The 7,768-nt window shown below is 49.1% G+C and overlaps 1 long non-coding RNA gene across 1 annotated transcript; it reads right to left on the bottom strand.

Moving 5' to 3' along the window:
- Nucleotides 1–1,415: 1,415 nt before the first annotated feature.
- Nucleotides 1,416–6,084, bottom strand: LOC145344703 (uncharacterized). The gene is made up of 3 exons (XR_013886965.1): nt 5,993–6,084; nt 3,406–3,437; nt 1,416–1,711 (listed from the first exon to the last, which is right to left on the bottom strand). It is a non-coding gene; the product is annotated as an uncharacterized LOC145344703 (long non-coding RNA).
- Nucleotides 6,085–7,768: the final 1,684 nt, after the last annotated feature.

Genomic DNA, 7,768 nt, shown 5'->3' with positions numbered 1-7,768 from the left:
CAGACCTGCCATCCCAGGAATCAGCCTGGTAAACCTTCGCTGTGCCCCCTCTATGGCAAGGACATCCTCAGATAAGCAGACCAAAACTGCACACAATACTCTGATGCAGCCTCACCAAAACCCTATACTATTGCAGTGAAACATCCCTATCCCTATACTCAAATCCTCTCGCTATGAAGGCTAACATACCATTTCCCTTCTTTACTGCCTGCTGTACCTGCGCGCTTACTTTCAGCGACTGATACACGAGGACTCCAAGGTCTCGCTGAGTATCCATCTCTCTTAATTTACACCCATTCAGATAATTTGCCTTCCTATAATTGCTACCTCACATTTATCCACATTAAACTGCATCTACCTCGCAGATACCCACAGGCTCAGCCTGTCCAAATCACACTGAAACATCTCTGCATCCTCCTCACAGATCACCCTCCCACCCAGTTTTGTATCATCTGCACATTTGGAGGTAACACATTCAGTTCCTTCTTCCAAATCATTAATACATAATGTGAACAGTTGGAGTCCGAGCACAGATCCCTGTGGAATCTCACTAGTCACTGTCTGTCAATCAAAAAAAGACCCATTTATGCCAACTCTTTGCTTCCTATCAGCTAACCAGCTTTCTATCCATCTCAATACATTACCTGTAATCCCATGTGCTTTAACTTTACATTGTAGTCTGTTATGTGAGACCTTGTCAAAAGCATTCTCAAAGTCTAAATAAATCACATCCACTGGTTCTCCTTGGTCAATTCCACGAGTTACATCCTCAAAGAATTCCAACAGATCTGTCAAGCGTGATTTCCCTTTTGTAAATCCATGCTGACTTTGTCTGATTTTATCACTGCCTTCCAAATACTGAGTTATGAAATCCTTGATAATAGACTCGCAACTTCCCCAGTGCTGATGTTAGGCTCCCTCTCCACCAGCTTACTTTCATACTCTATTTTTCTCTTCTTATTCAGTCCCTTGGTCCTCCTTTGCTGAATTTTAAACTGCTCCCAATCCTCCAGCTATTGCTTTCTCTTGCCAGTTTGTAAGCTTCTTCCTTGAATCTGATCCTATCTCTAATTTCCCTTTGAAGCTATGGTTTGGCCGCGATTGCCTCACCACTCTTTCACCAAACAGAAATAAAAAAGACAATAAATGCCCATTGGAGACAGAGATGGAGAGGAATTTCTTCTCTCAGAGCGGAGTGAATCTGTGGAATTCTTTCCCGCAGAGGGTTAGGTATGTTTGAGGCTGAGACAGACAGATTGTTAATCAGTGAGGGAATCCAAGGTATAAGGCGGGAAAGCGGGAGTGAAGAATTGTCACATCAGATCAGTCGTGATCTTGTTGAATAGTGAAGCAGACTCGATGGGCCGAATGGCCTGATTCTCTTGCGGATTATGGTGTGCTGGTCTTTGAGATGTTGTTGGGCATCCGGCTGTCATTATTGCTGTGATTGAGTTCAATATTGAGTAGGGACGGATCCCAAACCTTCACCGCTGGGTTGGACAGTAGTTTTGGCTAATCGCTCTCCATCTTCTGTTCCTCTCCCCATAAACCCCCCGCCCCCGTCCCCGTCCTGCTATCGGATCTTCATCTCCGCGTACACGCAGGTCTCCTCATCGGCTGTTCGGCTTGGGGACAGGGCTCTGGTGGGGGAAGTGGCTTTGCGATTGAGGGCGGTGGTGTTCAGAGTGGCGTAGACAAGTTGGTCAGATCCCTGCACAACAGAAGCGATAGTGTTGAAGGCGTGGATACAGCAGGGAGGCCTTTTGGCCCATCCGCCCCTGGTGTTACTGTCCCATTCACCCCGCTCCCCCATTGTTGGCTCCCCCCCTCCATTCCTCACCCACCCTGCGCCACTAAACAGTCTCATCTTCAATCATTGAATGGTTTTTGAAGGAAAGAATGCCCTTTGACCATATTGGCCCCCTGCGGGAGTAATTCCCCTGCCACACCCCACCACCATTTCTCAAATTAAAAATGATGCCATTTCTCCATTAAATGCCATCATCAAACTGATGAAGAATTCACTCAATTCCATTTCGAAAGCTCAGAGAATTCCTACAGTGCAGAAGGAGGCCATTCAGCCCATTGAGTCTGTACTGACCACAATCCCACCCAAGCTGGAGGCCTGGTATCCCCGTATCCCCACACATTTACCCTGATAGCCCCCCTGACACTAGAGTCAATTTAGCACGGCCAATCCACCTAACCCACACATCTTTGGACAATGGGAGGAAAGCAGAGCACCTGGAGGAAACCCACGCAGACACGGGGAGAATGTGCAAACTCCACACAGACAGTGACCTGAGGCTGGAATCGAACCCGGGTCCCTGGCGCTGTGAGGCAGCAGTGCTAACCACTGTGCCACCCTGGTACTGCCTCTGTTCCTGCTGTTCTTCTGACAACTAGCTCTGTTACAAATAAATCCCACAATGTATTTGTGTCTTTTGACAGGTAACTTAAATCTGGGGCTGGCACTTACGCCCAGCCTGGGAGCCCTCATCCGTACCCCCATCCTCCTCCGCACCCTCAATAGTGGCATCAGAGTTCAGAAGTCAAGGTGTCTCAAAGCAGCTGCCCAGGGATCTCGGTGAGACCACACCTGGAGTATTGTGTGAGGTTTTGGTCTCCCCTAAGAAAGGATGTGCTTGCCATAGGGGGATTACAGTGGAGGGTCACTTGGCTAATACCAGGGTTGGTGGGACTGTCCTCTGAGGAGAGATTGGTTTGACTGGGCCTGTATTCACTGGAGTTTAGCACAATCATAGAATCCCTACTGTGCAGAAGACCGTTTGTCCTCCTCCTTCTCCAATTTCCAAGTATTTATTAGCTTTGCCTCCTGTTCTCTCAGCATGTCCTGCCACCCTCATGGATGGAGATGCACACATCCCGAATCCCACGGTGGATAAATCCCATGGAATCATCACTCCACAGCCGCTGGCTCCAGGAAGCCTTGGGAGGGGTGGCTGGAGGCAGGGGGCAGTAGTGGGAGCAGCCACGGGAGGTGGAAATCTGGGAATTCTGGGCTGGGTAGCCAGGTGAACCCTCCTGGAATACAGTTTTGGAATGGAAGATCAAGCTGCTGATCAGAAGTTCGGCACTAATCTTAGTAATGATGACCATTAACAGGCCATCTGGTTCGGTGCCTCTCCCCATTCGGGAACGGAAATCTGCAGTTCCTTACCCAGTCTGGCCTAGACCTGACTCTGCCCCACGGCTGACTCTTAATGGGCACCGGTTTGGCTGCCTGGTGGCTCATTGCATCACGGGGATGTGGGCATCGCTGGTGAGGCTGGTGTTTGGGATTGGGGATCCAACACCGGCTTGGCCAGTGACCCCCACATCTCAGAGAGAACGCCGTGAAAAATAAATAGCAAGTGTAGCAGAGACGCGATTGAAGATACTCACGTTATTTTCTGTGGAGGGAGGCCCTGGAGCATCTAGAAACAGAGAGAAAAGAGAGTGGCGAGTGAGACAGGAGCATGGGATCTGTGCAAGGAGGCCATTCGGTCCATCATGTCTGCATCAGCTCTCAAAACGAGCATCATGATTAGTTCTAATCCCCTGCCATTTCCCCGTACCCCTTGCACATTATTTCTATTCCAATTCCCTCTCCAATGTCTCGATTGAACCTGCCTCCACCACAATCCCAAGCAGAACATTCCAGAACCCGACCACTCGTGTGCAAAAAGCTTTGTCCTCAACGTCACATTTTTGTCAATCACTTCAAATTTGCATCCTATTGTTCTTGATCCTTTTACGAGGGGGAACAATCTCTCCCGGTTTACCCTGTCCAGCTCCCTTCAGGCTCCGAACTTATCTTGAAGGTTTGAAAATAGATAAGTCCCCTGGGCCGGACGGGATTTACCCTAGGATTCTCTGGCAGGCAAGGAAGGCGATTGCAGAGCCTCTGGCTCTGATCTTCAGGTTGTCGTTGGTCACTGGTATAGTGCCAGAAGATTGGAGGATAGCGAATGTTGTCTCATTGTTTAAGAAGGGGAACAGAGACTTCCCCGGGAATTATAGACCGGTGAGTCTTACTTCTGTTGTGGGCAAAGTATTAGAAAAAATTATTAGGGATAGGATTTATAGTTATTTGGAGAGTAATGAATTGATTGGAGATAGTCAGCACGGTTTTGTGGAGGGTAGGTCGTGCCTTACTAACCTTATTGAGTTTTTTGAAAAAGTGACCGAAGAGGTGGATGGGGGTAAGGCAGTTGACGTGGTATATATGGATTTTAGTAAGGCGTTTGATAAGGTTCACCATGGAATGCTTCTGCAGAAATTGCAGATGTATGGGATTGAGGGTGATTTAGTTAATTGGATCAGGAATTGGCTAGCAGATAGGAGACAGAGGGTGGTGGTTGATGGAAAGTATTCGTCATGGAGTTCGGTTACAAGTGGTGTGCCTCAGGGATCTGTTTTGGGGTCACTGCTGTTTGTAATTTTTATAAATGATCTGGATGAGGGTATAGAAGGATGGATCAGTAAATTTGCTGATGACACCAAAGTCGGAGGAGTGGTAGATAGTGAGGAGGGGTGTCATAGTTTACAGAGAGACTTGGACAAGTTGCAGAGTTGGGCCGAGAGGTGGCGGATGGAGTTTAATGCGGAAAAGTGTGAGGTAATTCGCTTTGGCAGGAACAACAGATGTGTAGAGTATAGGGCTAACGGTGGACTCTGAATAGTGTGGATGAACAGAGGGATCTAGGTGTATATGTGCATAGATCCCTGAAAGTTGGAAATCAAGTCGATAAGGTTGTTAGGAAGGCATACAGTGTCTTGGCGTTTATTGGTAGGGGGATTGAATTTAGGAGCCGCAACGTCATGTTGCAACTGTACAAAACTCTGGTGCGGCCGCACTTGGGGTACTGTGTGCAGTTCTGGTCCCCACATTATAGGAAGGATGTGGAGGCTTTGGAGAGGGTGCAGAGGAGGTTTACCAGGATGTTGCCTGGTATGGAGGGGAGGTCCTATGAGGAGAGACTGAGGGATTTGAGGTTGTTTTCGCTGGAAAGAAGGCGGCTAAGAGGGGACCTTACTGAAACATATAAGATGATTAGAGGTTTAGATAGGGTGGACAGTGATGGCCTTTTTCCTTGGATGGAGAAAGCTAGCACGAGGGGGCATAGCTTTAAATTAAGGGGTGGTAGTTATAGGACGGATGTCAGAGGTAGGTTCTTTACCCAGAGGGTGGTGAGGGATTGGAATGCCCTGCCTGCTGCAGTTGTAAATGCGCCTAGTTTGGGGGCGTTTAAGAGATCCGTGGATAGGTTTATGGATGGAAAGGGATTGGTTTAGGTTAGAGGGTCATTGCTTTTTCTTAATTGGTCGGCGCAACATTGAAGGCCGAAGGGCCTGTTCTGCGCTGTAATGTTCTATGTTCTATTATCATTAGAATCTCTTCTTTCAGCTTTCTCCTCTCCAGGGAGAACAATCCCAACCCTCTCCAAGCTACGTACTGAGGGAGTGCTGCACTGTCGGGGGTAGATGTATATACTCTAGGATTTGAGCTCCATAATCCAGGCTGACACTCCCCCCCGGTGCCAGTACTGAGGGAGTGCTGCAGTGTCGGGGGTAGATGTATATACTCTAGGATTTGAGCTCCATAATCCAGGCTGACACTCCCCCCCGGTGCCAGTACTGAGGGAGTGCTGCACTGTCGGGGGTAGATGTATATACTCTAGGATTTGAGCTCCATAATCCAGGCTGACACTCCCCCCCGGTGCCAGTACTGAGGGAGTGCTGCAGTGTCGGGGGTAGATGTATATACTCTAGGATTTGAGCTCCATAATCCAGGCTGACACTCCCCCCGGTGCCAGTACTGAGGGAGTGCTGCACTGTCGGGGGTAGATGTATATACTCTAGGATTTGAGCTCCATAATCCAGGCTGACACTCCCCCCCGGTGCCAGTACTGAGGGAGGGCTGCACTGTCGGAGGTGATTGATTTTGGCAGTGTTGCGTCACGGAGGGAGATTATAAACTATCACTTACGTTTCTTGCGGTGGATGAAGATGGCAAGTCCTATGAATAGGAGGATTAATGTCAGCGCTGCACACACACCCACTATCACCACCATGGTTTCTGTACCTGTTGGAATATCCATTAAAAAATAACTAACAACCAGAGAGAACAACTCTCACCGCCTCCCAACAACAACCTCAGATACTCCCGCCAAGTCCAAAGAGAAACCATCTCCCTGGAACATCTGCACAGTCCTGTTCTGCAACAGTGTCTGTGCTACAGAACACATCTGGACGGAGAGACAAACGAAGGGAGGGAGGGACGGAGGGTGGATGGGCAGACAGACCCGTACATACGTACATCTCTCTGTAACATCAGCAACACAGGCTACAATACACAATCGGGTAATAGGCGAATGAGCAATATTGGCTGTGATTTCAATGCAAGGCAGGAACAGGCTTGAGGGGCTGAATGGCCTTGTCTTTTTCCCATGTCCTCATGACAAAATGACAGGTGCAAATGCAAGACTCCCCAGCCAATTTGCGAGAGGGGGAGAGGTAGGGGGAGAGAGGAATGGTATAAGTGTGACACAAATCTTTCCTGGAGTCCTTGTCCCCGTTTTCTCCACTCGATGCAGCTGAAATGAGAAGATGTTTTTGTCACAACTGGAAGATAATGTTTCTTATTGAGCTAGATCAACCAATGGCAAACCCTCGAACCGTAGAAAAGTTATGATGCAGGGAGAGGCCCTTCAGTCTATCGTGTCTGCTCCAACCATCAAGCATCTATCTATCCCAACCCCATTTTCCAGCACTTTCTCCCCATTCTTGTATGTACGGCCACGCAAGTGCTTATCTAAACACTTCTTAATTGTTGTGAGAGTTCCCACCTCTATCACTCTTGAGAAGGTGGTGGGTGAGCCACCATCTTGAATCCACTGTAGTTCCCTGAGGTGTAGGTACACCACAGTGCTCTTAGGGAGGGAGTTCCAGGATTGTTATTGGACATCAGTCAGTCCGTGTGGTGTAGGTACACCCACAGTGCTGTTAGGGAGGGAGTTCCAGGATTGTTATTGGACATCAGTCAGTCCCATGTGGTGTAGGTACACCCACAGTGCTGTTAGGGAGGGAGTTTCAGGATTGTTATTGGACATCAGTCAGTCCCGTGTGGTGTAGGTACACCCACAGTGCTGTTAGGGAGGGAGTTCCAGGATTGTTATTGGACATCAGTCAGTCCCGTGTGGTGTAGGTACACCCACAGTGCTGTTAGGGAGGGAGTTCCAGGATTGTTATTGGACATCAGTCAGTCCCGTGTGGTGTAGGTACACCCACAGTGCTGTTAGAGAGGGAGTTCCAGGATTTTGACCGCAGTGACAGTGAAGGAACGGTCAATATATTTCCAATTTGGTGAGCATGGGACTTGGAGGGTTGAACCTCCAGGTGATGGTGTTCCCCGTGCATCTGCTGACCCCCCCTTGTCCTCCTTGCTGTTATCAGCCATGGACATCTCACATAGGCCTTCAGTCCCAGTGCAACGCTGAAGGAGTGCTGCATTGCCAGAGTGTGCTGGGGGATGGGAGGAGGGGTGGGGTTGGGGGAGGGAAGAGTTGGGGGGGGAGGCGAGGGTGGGGAGGTTGGGGGGTGGGGGGGACGGAGGGAGTGGGGTGTAGGGTATGGAATGTAGGGTAAACAAAAAGGTCAGCCACATTCTTATCAAATGGAGTAGTAGGAGAAACTCAACTAGATGCAGACACAGTGGCTCCCAGAGCAGGTCAGAGACTGGGAATCCTGCGGAGAGTAACTCACC

The sequence above is a fragment of the Carcharhinus amblyrhynchos genome, chromosome 7, assembly GCF_965287045.1.
Source record: "Carcharhinus amblyrhynchos chromosome 7, sCarAmb.v2.hapA, whole genome shotgun sequence".
Lineage (NCBI taxonomy): Eukaryota > Metazoa > Chordata > Chondrichthyes > Carcharhiniformes > Carcharhinidae > Carcharhinus > Carcharhinus amblyrhynchos.
Note: the sequence above shows the minus strand (reverse complement) of the source record. Positions and strands in the feature narration are given on the sequence as shown.